The sequence below is a fragment of the Ovis canadensis genome, chromosome 15 (genome assembly GCF_042477335.2).
Source record: "Ovis canadensis isolate MfBH-ARS-UI-01 breed Bighorn chromosome 15, ARS-UI_OviCan_v2, whole genome shotgun sequence".
NCBI lineage: Eukaryota > Metazoa > Chordata > Mammalia > Artiodactyla > Bovidae > Ovis > Ovis canadensis.
This window is the reverse complement of record NC_091259.1, coordinates 61586087-61600236: the sequence shown is the minus strand read 5'-3', so window position 1 is coordinate 61600236 and position 14150 is coordinate 61586087.

Below are 14150 nucleotides of genomic sequence, written 5' to 3'. Positions count from 1 at the left end.
TCAGATATTTATCCTTGCCTCTATCTACCCAACAATGCATCTTTTGATACATTTCAAAGTTACTTTCAGGCATCAGGACACTTCACGCCTTAAACTTTCCCAACAGTTTTTTTTTTTCCAGTTTTATTGAGAAATAATTGACATACATCAATGTATAAGTTTAAGGCATACAACATAATGGCTTGATTCACATATCATGAAATGATTACCACAAAAGATTCAGTTAACATCCATCATCTTATATAGATACAAAAATAAATTGAAAAAAGAGAAAAAGTTTCCTTGTGACGAACACTTTTATTTTCAATCTGAAGTTTGTTTCTATTTAAAAAATTAGAAAATTTCTTTATAAAACTGTTTTACATTTTTCTTAAAAATATAGAAATATCTAGCAAAATTGTGGCCCCACATTTCCTCATACCAGCACTCTCCTTTCCCGTTATATGGGAAAGGGTTTTCCAATGTGCCACGGTTCCTGACAGCTTCGCTCACTGGTTGTCTGGTCCTAGAAGCCAACTGAAACACCTCTGATGCTGAGATGCTCTGATCCTATAATCGTGGCCTTAACAGAGTTCTGGGGGGACTCTGTACAGAGGGACCAGGGAAGATGGAAAGAAATGGATGAACCAAAGAAACTTGCTGTGGATCTAATGTACCTTGGTGATGGACTGAGGTTGAGGGGAGAATTGAAAATGACGTCACGGCTAGATGCTTAGTGACAACCCTCACTGAGGTAAGGAAATCAGGAATAGGCTTTTTCTCCATGTCATCTCCCTCTGTCACTTCCTCTAGAATTGGGCCTCTTCTAGTTGTTCCCGTAACTAGCACACTCACCTCACTGGGTTGGAATGGCCTATTTATGTGTTTCTCTTACTAGACCGTAAACTTCCTAAGTGCAGAGACCAAGTCTATTTTGTTCATTACACCCAGAGTCTAGGATATGGCCTGGCTCAGGCCCAGTGTCAATCAAAGTTTGATTATCAAAGAAATTAATTAACAAATTCTGGTTTTAGATCAGTTCTTAGTAGTGTGGCTCATATAAATATCCTTGCATCTTACTGAGATACTCACAAAACCAAGTTGTGGAGACTCAAAGCTAAGGATCAGACCATGGAGAATTCTTTGATGTAAACACCACCTCTGGAGTCTCCATGGTAGTTCATCTCCTGCCCCTTCCCAATGACGCAAGAGGATGCCTTCCTGGGTATTCTCCTCCGGTCCTAGGAGAAAGCCCATGAAGGAAGCCTTTATCATGATGCCTTCCTCTTTATCTATTATAAGAAGACATTATATCACTCAAAATCACACTGTAAAAATAATAGTAGTCACAATACACTGAATTCTAATTAAAAATAGGGAATATCCTGGTTGTCCAGTAGTTAGGACTCTGCTTTCTCCCAAGGGCCCGGGTTCAATTGCTGATCAAGGAACTAAGATCCCACAAGCTGCTCGACATGGCCCAAAAAAGAAAAGATATCTGACTTTGGGACTTCCCTGGTGATCCAGTGGTTAAGACTCTGTGCTTCCACTGCAGGGGTGCAGGTTCCATCCCTGGTCAGGGAGCTAAGACAAGGCATGCCCCACAGTGAAGCCAAAAAAAAAAAAAAAATGTTGGGACTGTTAGAGTGAGTTGTTAATCTCTTCCCAAATATCCAAAATGTAAACAGGGTTTACTCAGTTTGGCCGTTCATGCCACAGAAGTGTACCTGGAACTGTGAAGAAAGGGCGATGTATCTGTGAGGGCCACACAAGTCTTGTCCTGAAATTCCTAGAAATCAAAGGTAAGGCATGCCTGGTTGAATGAATATAGCCCACAGTTTTGGAGAACAGTGTAGTTACTTAAAGACCAGCCCAGTGGAATCTCATAGAAAGCATTTCGCATATGTGGATCCAACTAGAGGAGCTTGGCAAAAAAGGAAGAGAGAACTCAAGTGAACCTGGGTGTGCCTGCCTCCCTGCTCCCTGAGCATGTGAGATGGAGAACTGAAGAGCCCTTCTGCTTAACCAGGCTGTGTAGGTCTTGCTTCCCTGAGGGCCTGCTCTTACCTGAGGGTGAGCATCTAGCTGGGCTGAGTGTTCAGTGACTTATATTTTTTTTTCTACAAGACCCCTGAATAAGCCAACAACTTTTCCTAGTGTTCAATAAGAGAACCAGGGATCTGTGCGAATCCTGAGGGAACACTGGATTCACAGAGAGAGGCTACATCAGTCTCTACTAGAGCCCCTCTTAAGGGATTGCTGTTTGAGGATAATATCCATGCTATTTGGTCATCGCTCTTTTGTTTACTTATTTGGGCTGTGCTGGTCCCTGCTGCTGTGCATGGCCTTTCTCTAGTTGCAGCGAGCAGGGGCTACTCTTCACTGTGGTGCTCAGGCTTCTCATCGCTGTGGCTTCTCTTGCTGCAGAGCCCAGGCTCTAGGTGCTCAGGCTTTAGCAGTTGCAATGAATGGGCTTAGTTGCTCCAAGGCGCATGGAATCCTCTGAGACCAGGGATCAAAACCATGTCCCCTGCATTGTCAGGCGGATTTCCAACCATTGGATCACCAGGGATGTCCCAGTCATCAAGTACTTTAGATAGTAACACCTTCAAGTGAAATATGATGATTCCATCACATTTTCAATGATTTGAATAAAATTCATCAGTGACTCACTCTGAACCTGGAACTGAGTCTCTGACTATCAATAGAACAATATTACAGAATAAATTTCAAAATAGTTTTCATTATTTTGTTTTATTTGGCCTCGCTGTGTGGCTTGTGGGATCTTAGTTCCCCAATCAGGGATGGAAGCTGGGCGGACAGCAGTGGAAGCACCGGATCCTTACCCCTGGATCACCAAGGAAGTCCCCAAGAGTTTTTAAAATTTACTGTTTTGTATCATTTCTAAAAGGCTCACACTACTGATACCCCTGGGGAAAAAAAAGGGAAAGTATTAGTCTCTCAGTTGTGTCTGACTCTTTGTTACCCACATGGACTGTAGCCTGCCAGTCTCCTCTGTCCATGGAATTCTCCAGGCAAGAATACTGGAGTGGGTTGCCATTCCCTTCTTCAGGGGATCTTCTCGACCCAGGAATCGAACCCAGTTCTGTATTGCAGACAGATTCTTTACCGTATACCCCTATGTACAAGAAAAATAAGATCCAATGCACAGAAGAGTGTGAGAAAGAGCACAACCTCACCCTGGAGTTGGGGTGTAATCTTCGTTTTCTTTGTGAAGGCATCTTGGTGGTACCTCCTACTCTCACTTAAGAGGTCGATTCCCTTTGGCCCTACAAATATGTTCATTTTTATCTACTCAGAAAAACACACAAATGTAAATGAAAGTGGTGCAAGAGTGCTTATTATGGTACTACTAATAACAGTGAAAATACAAATTTAAAACAATCTGACAGCCCTTCAGTAAAACAATGGTTATGGGATATTATGCAGCGCTTAAAAAGAATGAGGTGAATCTGTATATGTACATGACAAGAGCACCAAGAAATATCACCATGTGACCAAACTTTTTGCAAAACAATATAGACTGTGTAATATATACAATAAAATAAAGTGGATATACATATAAATATACAGGAGGATCTGGAATAGTATTGGAGAAGGTTTAGGGGCAATTTATTGCTTGACTTTTCTTATAAGAATATTTTCATGTATCATTTGTGAAATTTATTTTTTTATTTTTTGGGCACACCACAAGGCATGAAGGATCTTCCCTGGCCAGGGATCACACCTATATCCCCTGTATTGGGAGCACAGAGTCTTAACCACTAGACCCTCAGGGAAGTCCCACTGGTAAAATTTTAAATGTATAAAAATGGGAGAAAATGGAAGGGCCACATAAAGCTATGGATTTCTGATCACGTGGCCACTTGTGAGACACTGTGATTGCCCAACCTCCAACGCCAAATCCTATAATCCTTTCTTCTGGAAGCTCAGAATAAAGGAAAGTTTATTCTTCTAATCAGACTATAAATCTATATGGTCCCACCTGGCAGTCACTGGCCTCACAGGGCTATTGAGCACTTGAAATGTGGCTGGTCTAAGTGGAAACGTGCCGTAAGTGTAAACTTACTCCAGATTTCAAAATATGTTTTTAAAAGACCATCTTATTAATAATTTTCATATTAGTTACATGGTGAAGCAGTAATTTTTAGATGATGGTGGTGGTTTAGTCGCTAAGTTGTGTCCAACTCTTGTAACCTCATGGACTGTAGCCTGCCAGGCTCCTCTGTTCATGGGATTCCCAGGCAAGAAGACTGGAGTGGGTTGCCATCCCCTTCTCCAGGGGATCTTCCTGACCCAGGGATTGAACCCAGGTCTCCACTGAGTTAAATAAAATATGCTGTTAAAATTAAGCTCATCTGTTTCTTTTGCTTTTTTTTTTTCAAGTGGCTATTAGAAAATTTAGTTACATATGTGGCTTCCACTCATGATTTATATTTCCTTTGGATAGTGCTGCCCTAATCCCTTCAACCCCAGAAATCAATGACGTCTTACTTCTCTCTTTCCATGAGATTAGGCACAGTGGCAGAGTGTAGGCACTTATTTCCCAGATTTACAGCTGAATTATGTGCCAATCTTGTTTTCCTGTTTGCTTGGGATGCTGGGAAATTCAGAACTGTTTCATGCAAATTCCTGAAATCCTACTCTGACCCAGATCAGCTCTGGACAGGAGCTAGGGTGGAGGAGGCCCTTCAGGCAGAATTCAGCTTTGTTCCTGAAGCTAGAGAAGTGAGACTGTCACAGCGCCCTCTCCCATATCCACAGGACCTTTTTCTTCTATAAAATGAGTCCCCTGGTGGTCTAGTGGTTAAGGCTCGGCACTTCCACTGCAGGAAGTGTGGGTTCAGTGCCTGATCAAGAAACTTAGATCCTACATGCCACACAGGGTGGCCAAAATATAAAAATTAAAATTAAATGGGATGGAAATAATCTCTAACCCACCCATAGGATGGTTGTGAGATTAAATTAATCAACACAGGCAAAGTATTTAATACTTAGTACATAGTAAACATAGTAGTAGAACATAATAGTGTTACTGAAAGTTGGGGTTTGGCTGCTTGACACTCAAAAGCCAACAAAGAGGCAAGTCTGGTGGAAATGAAAGTTTGCTTTACTTTGGAGGCTGGCAACCTATGGGGAGGGCAGCCTCCCATCCAAAGACTTCCCACCACTGACAATCAGTGGGCAAGAACTTTTATAGATGAAGGAAGGGAGCTACATTCAGAAACAGCACAGTCAGCTTTAAAAGTCATCTTGAAATTGGTCTTGCAGGGCCCTGATCAGGGTCATCTTCATTGTTTTAAGTACAGTGAGTCTTTAGTTCCAGGATCTGTTTGTTCCCGTTTCTCTGAGCCCAATTCTCGTGGTCATGGCAGTTTATATCTGGGCTACAGCCTGGTCATCACGTAGTTAACTTCTTCCACCTGGTGGGGGTTTCAGTCGCTGTGAGACAGCTCAAAGGCTCAGAATATTATCTATAGCCCTTGAAGAGGAGCTAAAGATCCTTGACTATGCTTAATGACTCAACTATTACTATTTAGTCTTGTTAGACGATTTTCCTTTGTTTCATCATTTCCTCACTTCTCTGATTAAACTTATTTTTTGGCTAAAGTTTTTCCATAGACAAAAGGCAGGGTGAGGACCTGAGGGGCAAAGGTAATAGGGTCCTGCTCCATTTCAGTAAGTGCTGAAACAGCATTAGTTACTACTACTTGGATCCACTGTCCATATCAGATCATGGGGACATTGAATCTGGCACAGCTCCTGCCCTCCAGAAACTCAGAGTTGGGGCTGGGTGCTGGGGATACAGATAAGTAAGTGTGATAAGCATCATAAGTGTCAAGGTAGGGACAACAGGGCACTGAGGAGGGCGGAGTGTTGGAGACGATGTCACAGAGCTCCAACCCTTGAAGTGAGGTTTACAGGACACCCAACACTTAGGCAGACACGTAAGTCAGAATGAATGAGAGCAAAAGAAGGACTCCCCCAGCATTATGAAAATAGCTTCTGATGTAAAAAAATAAAACACATTCATAAAAAATTGAAAAGATAGAGAAGCAAATAAATTCGCCACTCTTTTGGTGAAGCAGCGTAAACATTTCGGGACATGTGTTTCCCGGTCTCTCTCCAGGCAGTAAGATGCTCTGTGATGAATGATGTACACCTGCAGCGTCACACAGACGGGATCACTGCAATGCATGGGCGCCACTGAAGGATGCTGGCGTCCTGTCAGGAGGGTCCCCAGGAGTGGACAGCTTGGTCAGGGGGCAGGAGGGTGCAGAAATGATGAAGCCAGCTCATTCTGTTTCATGTCCCACTGCTACCACTTACAAGCTTTGTGATCTCAGGCAAGTCACTTAACCTTTCTGAGTCTCGGACTCCTTGCTTTGAAAGGGAAGAAATGACCATTAACCTCCTGGATTTCTGTGACTGAATAAATGGTGTCTTTAAAGCACTCTGCATAGTGCCTAGAATGTGGAAAGTGTTCATTAAGTGGGACAGATTATCACTGCTTTTAGTGTAAATAAACAACTTGGCACTTAGGTTGATGCTAATCTTCAATGTTTTTGGTTAGGGTGAGTCAACTTGCTAACACTAACATGCAGGCCCACACCTCTGCTCTTTGTAGAAGGCCATGACACACCAATTCCTTTCACGCACACCAGGCACAAATATATTTGCTATGGGTAGAAAGACCAGACTATAATGTATGGGGCAGAGAAGTCTTCCTTAAAAGAATGATATGGGAAAAATTGGGTCAGAGATCAGGCAGCGGAAGCAGAAAGACATGGCCAAGGGAGAGAAAAAGGCCAAGGAGTTCCTAACTCATCAGGCTTCTTCCCGGTCTGGGGAGGTGGAGCCCGAGGACGGCGGCAACAGGGACCTGCCCCATGGCCAGTAAGGGATAGGAGGGAGAGGGCAGGGGGTAGGCAGGCAGGTTAAAAAGACCTTTCCTGAGGGGATGCTACCAAACTCAGCTCAAGGACGGCGAACACAGCTGGAGTACGCAGAGACAGTAAGTTTGTCTAGTTTGATTTTGGAAAGTGGAAACCATCATTCCTAAATCGGCTCTCCCAAAGTGCTGCATACTTTGCCCTCTGACGGCCACAACTGACAACTACAGGGCCTTGATCACCTTTCCCAATAAAGGAGAGGGGAGGGGAGGGGAGGGGTGGAGTGGGTGGGGGTGGAGCTGCTGCTCCCCGCCTCAGACACTCTCCACCCTTTTGTCTGGGCAACTGGGCATTTTTGGTTAACCTTGTGCAAGGGGCTGAGAATATGGGACAGTACATAACTGGGAGGTGAGCATTCTCCGCGAAAAAAAAAAAAAAGCGGCCAGAGGCTGGCTTCCCAGGATTTGACTAGTGGAGTTCATACGTTAGGGCTGAATTTACCGTGACTCCACTGAGGTGACTGGAGGATAGGACCAAGATGGTAACAAGTCAGTGCTGCCAACTGCCTAGCTTCCTGCCCAGAGCCAGGCCATATGAACGGGTGACTGGTTAGCTCAGAGATAAAGGGAGTGGGCAGGAGCCAAGGCCTGGCATGAAGCCATCACTGGGATACAATGCTGGGCTGGCTGCCTGTCTATAGCAACAAGTGCTTTGGGCTTTTGTAGAGAGAAGTCATTAGAACTCTTTGATCTAGCTCTCCAGACTCTGATTTCACAGGCTCAGAAGCCCCAGAAAGGGTCCAGGCTCTTGTTACCTCTACTGAGCCTTGTGCTTCCCCAGAGAGACAGTGGCCACGTCTGCTTCATGAACGTTGCAGGCCTCCACACAGCCAGTGAGCTGGGGAGAACTGGGAGTAGTGGAACTCATCTCCACTGCTGGTGGGGGGAATGTAAATTTGCACAGCTGCCTTGGAAAGTTTGGTATCCTGAGGAATGTTGGTTGTGGGCCCCCAGATCCCAGCAATCCCACTGCTGAGTTATACAGCCAGAGTGCTGATCTTCATTTTTCTGTGCTCACGTTCTCTCTACAAGAGTTTGAAGGATGCAGTTTTCCTTTCTCCATTCCAAGTTACGCAGAACTTTTCATCCTAAGTATAGGTAGAACTTTTCATCCTAAGTATAAACAAATTCAGAAAGATTATAATTTCCAGTATCATCATAATGTCAACTCTTAAAAATAAAGCAGTTAGTCATTCTTTTAAATATATCCATAGGAATATAAATGCCACAGTGATTCGAACTCACAATTTTCCATTTTAAAGATAGACACGTTTTTCTTGAACAGAGGCATTTACATATTGTTCCACTTTCTCCTCGATCTTATATATATTTCCATTCGGCACAACCCTGGAAAATCCAGAGTTCCCTGTGGAGTGGATCCACAACCTCATCCCCTTCCATTCTTCTTGCCCTGGTTGGCTGACTTAACTCAGCTCTGACTCAGATGAGTGATTTTCCAGGAAGATCCCAAACCAGCCAGGTGTTTTTCTAGTTCAGTGACCTGTTGAAACTTATAGTTCTTTTCCATTACCCCTTGTTTGCTCATCAGGAAGGGTCTGAACCAGGATCTTAGCATGCAGGGGCTCAAGTGCTTCTAACCACAACACTCTTCAAAGATTGCTGCTTATGTAAACAACAAGGAATTTCACACACTAATAATTACATGTATCAAGAGCTTATAATGTACCAGGCACCATGCTAAGTACTTTATAGGCCATTATTGCCCAATAATCCTTAGCATGCAGGTTAACCTATTTACCACACTATTAATTCATTTTACCAACAAACGAAAGTGTCTTCTAATGCTGAAATCGTATCCCTCTAAATAAAATTACTTATTAATATACAGGAATTTAAAGAATTAGGCAATATCACTTTCCAGACATTACTGATAATTTTCCACCATTAAAAAGCCACAACTGGAGAAATTAAGAGAAGTTGGCGATGCCTCCATTTTAGTGACATTGAGACCTGTTGTGTGTGCTGTGCTTAGACAGTCTTTGTGACCCTATGGATTGTAGCCCGCCAGGCTCCTCTGTCCATGGGGATTCTCCAGGCAAGAATATTGGAGTGGATTGCCATGCCCTCCTCCAGGAGATCTTCCCAATTCAGGGATCGAACCCAGGTCTCCCACATTGCAGGCAAATTCTTTACTGTCTGAGCCACCAGGGAAGCCCTAGGCCTATTGAGAAGACAGTAACTAGGGACCAGAATGGGCTTTCCTGGTGGCTCAGTTGGTATCTGCCTGCCAATGCAGGAGATGTGGGTTCCATCCCAGGGTTAGGAAGAGCCCCTGGAGAAGGAAATGGCAACCCACTCCAGTATTCTTGCCTGAGAAATTCCATGGACCCAGGAGCCTGGGGGGCTACAGTCCAAGGGATCACAAAGAATCGGACAAAACTGAGCAACTAAACAACAAGGGATCAGAATAGTTCTTAAATTACTTCTGTGAAAAGACTTTGAATTAATTAAAATAAAAACAGGATGGTAGGTGAGTGAAATAAATGGGACCACGAAGTGTTTCAGAATACCAAACTCCAGCACAGTATTTCGAAGGATGGCGCTGAAGAGCAGAACAGCTGGGAAAGGAGCCGCTAGAGGGCGGCAGAGCACAGTGAGCCCGGCCGGTCATGGGAAACCCAGCGGCTGCCCAGAAGTGGACGCAAAGACGATTAATTCCTCAGTCTTGTCCTCCTATCTGCGGCCCCATGGACCGCAGGCTCCTCTGTCCATGGCATTTTCCAGGCAAGAATCCTGGAGCGAGTTGCCATTTCCTCTTCCGGGGGAATCTTCCGGACGCAGGGATAGAACCCGTGTCTCTTGTGGTCTCCTGCAGAGCAGGCGGATCCTTTACCCTAAGGATTCTTTACATCGGAGAAGCCCAGATGTGGGGAAAATCCAAATGAAAAAGCCTAGTGGGCAGGCCGAGCACATGAACCACCCAGCCGTCCCCACCCTCACCACTGACCCCACAGCTTCTTCTGCAGGGGAAGGGAGGCAGGGGCCTAAAGGAAGGTTATGGACCAGCACTGTCCAATAGAAACACAATATGCGAGTTTTCCAGTAGCCACTTTACACACGAAAAAAAGGAACAAGTGACGTTGATTTTAACATTTTAAAATTTACCCTCATGTATCCAAAATGTTATCATTTCAACATGTGATTAATATAAAAATTATAGATAGCTTACTTTAAAAATGTTTGCTATACAGCAGAAACCAACACAGCACTGTAAAGCAATAATTTACAAAAATTTTTTGGTATTAAATTTTTAAAATTCGATGTGTATTTTCTAGTTATTATAGCACTTCTCCTTTTGGACTAGCCACATTTCAAGGGTTCAACAGCCACTCATGACTATTGATATTTAATTTCTCCCAGGTACGTATCTTATGCAGGATGAGGGCCTTCTAAGGATTCCAGTAGTGTCCCAGGGTGAGAATCAGACCAAGGACCCCTCCTGGTCCAGTCTACAGCCTTGACCTACAGCGCCCTCCTCCTTCCCTGAAAGCACCTCCCATACAGGTTTCTGCCTGGTGCTCTTTCCTCTGTAAAGCCCTTTCCCCTAGCCCAGCCTCACTCCTTAGCCTGTGTTCCCAGAAGTGTTTGGGTCATACTCTAGTCACCTGTCACGTGACATCACAAGTTATGCTGGAATCTAGTTCCTCATACCAGGGCGTCAGCCTCCTGCCTGGTGACGAGGCCCAGGCCCAGGGTAGGGAGCTGGACAAGTCTGATTTCTGGCTCTGCTGCCTCCTTAGTTGGTGCTGTGCTTGTGCTTCGTTACTCAGTTGTGTCCGACTCTTTGCAACCCCATGGACTGTAGCCCACCACGCTCCTCTGCCCATGGGGATTCTCCAGGCAAGAGTATTGGAGTGGATTGCCATGCCCTCGGTACCTTAAACAAAAATCTTGAATTCACTTGCTTCAGAGGTGTCATGAGTGCTTTTATCAAAAAGGGTTCCTGATATATAGTGGATGTTTTCTGAATGTTGGTTTCTTATCATCAAAGACAATGACTGTGCTATATGTTTCTCTGAATTAAAACATACATTAGTTTCCTTACAAGCATAAAATGGCATAACAGTAAATTGATATGGAAGGCAACTTGGTTACAACCTGAAACTCATCAAATACACTGCCCTTTGACCTAGCAATTCCACTTCTAGGGAATTATATACCAGGTTGGTGTGAAAGTAATTGTGGTTTCAGGTAGTGAATTTTAAATCATTACAACTAGGTTCAAGCACATCTCTATTAATCAAAATAAGAACCATTACAATCAATACATTTGTGACAATGAGAAATGTTTGTTTACTACTGTAGGTTAAAAATCCAAGCTTTGGGATTCAACAAACTCTTGGAAAGAATTTTCTGCCTCCTCCTGGTTGTGAAAGCCTTTTCCCTGCAAAAAGTTGTCAAGATCCTGAAGTGCTAGTCAGTTGGAGGTGCTAGTCAGTGCTAGAGGTCAGGTGAATGTGGTGGATGAGGCAAAAACTTTGTAGCCCAATTCATTCAACTTTTGAGGCATTGGTTGTGTAACATGCCATCGGGTGTTGTCCTGGAGAAAAATTGGCCCCTTGCTATTGACCAATGCTGGCTTGAGGCATTGCAGTTTCCAGTGCATCTCATTGATTTGCTGAGCATACATCTCAGATGTAATGGTTTTGCTGGGATTCAGAAAGCTGCAGTGGATCAGACTGGCGGCAGACTACGAAACAGTGACCATGACTTTTTTTGGTGCAAGTTTGGCTTTGGGAAGCACTTTGGAGCTTCTTCTCGGTTCAGCCACTGAGCTGGTTATGGCTGATTGTGGTATAAAATCCAGCTTTTGTCACATGTCACAACTCGATCAAGAAATAGTTTGTTGCTGCTGCAAAGAATAAGATAAGACGCCTTTCAAAATGACGATTTTTTTGATTTGCAGTCAGCTCATGTCTGAGCGACTTCACTTTCACTTTTCACTTTCATGCATTGGAGAAGGAAATGGCAACCCACTCCAGTGTTCTTGCCTGGAGAATCCCAGGGATGGGGGAGCCTGTGTGGGGTCACACAGAATCGGACACGACTGAAGTGACTTAGCAGCAGCAGCAGCAGCAGCAGCAGCATGAGGCACTCTAGGCTTCCTTAGTGGCTCAGTTGGTAAAGAATCCACCTGCAATACGGGAGACCTGTGTTCAATCCCTGGGTCCGGAAGATCCCCTTGAGAAGGGAAAGGCTGCCCACTCCAGTATTCTGGCCTGGAGAATTCCATGGACTGTATAGTCCACGAGGCTGCAAAGAGTCAGACACAACTGAGTGACTTTATTCTTCACGAGGCACTCACTCATCAAGCGTTTTCACCTTTCCAATTTGCTTCAAATGCTGAATGACCATAGAATGGTTGATGTTGAGTTCTCTGGCATCTTCTTGTGTAGTTGTAAGAGAATCAGCTTCGATAATTGCTTTCAACTGGTCATTGTCAATTTCTGATGGCCAGCCACTGCACTTCTCATCTTCAAGGCTCTCCACTTCTTTGCAAAATTTCTTGAACCACCGCTGCACTGTAGGTTTGTTAGCAGTTACTGGGCCAAATGTGTTGCTGATGTTGTGAGTTGTAACTCAAATTAGAAAATAGTTCAAATCTGCTTTTTGTGTAACATCATTTCCATAGTTTAAAATAAATATAAAATAAACAGCAAGTAATAAATATTCAGCAAAAAAACAAAAAGCGAGAAATGTGCATTAAAATGATGTATAACATAACCACATTTATTTAAGAATGTATTCCAATATCAAACAGCAAATTTTAACAATGCAAAAACAGCGATTACATTCGCACCAACCTACAAATTCGGCAAATTAAGTTCTCCCATATGTGAGAAATTATATATGCACAAGAAAGTCATTGAAGGAAAAGGTTGGGAGCTACCTAATTGTCAAATGCGAGCAAGCTGTTTAAACAAATTGTAATATATCCATCAGAGAGGATATAATACAGTCATGAACAAGAATGACATGGCTCTATGTACAGTTGGAGGAACCACTTTCCAAAAAGAGAGAGAAGTGCAGAAGAATGTGGAAAATGTTCAGAGTGCAGAATGCAAAAACTAAAAGGAAATGTTGTATGTGTGAGTGCTTATATGTGAAATGAGTACCTCTGGGAGGAATTCCAGATAATAAGGCTGCAGGGCTGGGCTTCAGACATGGGAAGTAGGCTGGCTTCTCACTGACTACTCCTTTTTGAATGCTATATGATGTGCATGTATATCAATTAAAATTTTCACTAAAAATAGAAGCTAACACCTGAAGAAATTCAGTCTTGGTGTTAATATTTCTCTAAAAATGATATACAAATGGCAAACATATCAATGAAAAGATGTTCAACATCACTAATCATCAGGGAAATGCAAATCAAAACCACAATGAGATATCACCTCACACCTGTCAAAATGGCTATCAACAAAAAGACAATAAATAATGAGTGTTAGAGAGGATGTGGAAAAAGGGAACTTTTGTGCAAAGCTGGTGAGAATGTAAATTGGTACAGTCATTCTGGAAAACAGTATGGAGGTTCCTCAAATGCTTAAAAATAGAACTACCATATGATTCAGCAATCCACTTTTGGGGATAAATCTGAAGGAAATGAAAACACTCTCTCAAAGAAATATCTGTAAGCCCATGTTCACTGCAGCCTTATTAACAATAGCTAAGACAAGGAAATAACCTAAGTGTCTATCGATGGACGAATAAAGAAGATATGCATACATGCATACATATATTTCAGTCATAAAAAGAAGAAAATTCTGCCATTTGTGACAAAATAAATGAATTTTGAGTGCATTATGCTAAGTGAAATAAGCCAAACAGAGAAAGACCGATATTGTGTGATCTCACTTATCTGTGTGTGCATTTAGTTACTCGGTCGTGTTGGACTCTGCAACCCCATAGACTGTAGCCCACCAGGCTCCTCTGTCCATGGGGATTCTCCAGGCAAGAATACTGGAGTGAGTTGCCATGCCCTTCCCCAGACGGATCTTACTTATATGTGAAATCTAAAAAACAAAAAGTCCAAACTCACAGAAAGGTGGTTGTCAGAAGCTAGGGGGAAGGGGGGAATCGAGGAGAGGTTGGTCAGAGGGTACAAACTTCTGGTCGGAAGATGAAAAAGTGCTGGGGATGTGATGTACAGCGTGATAACTATAGTTAACAATTCTGT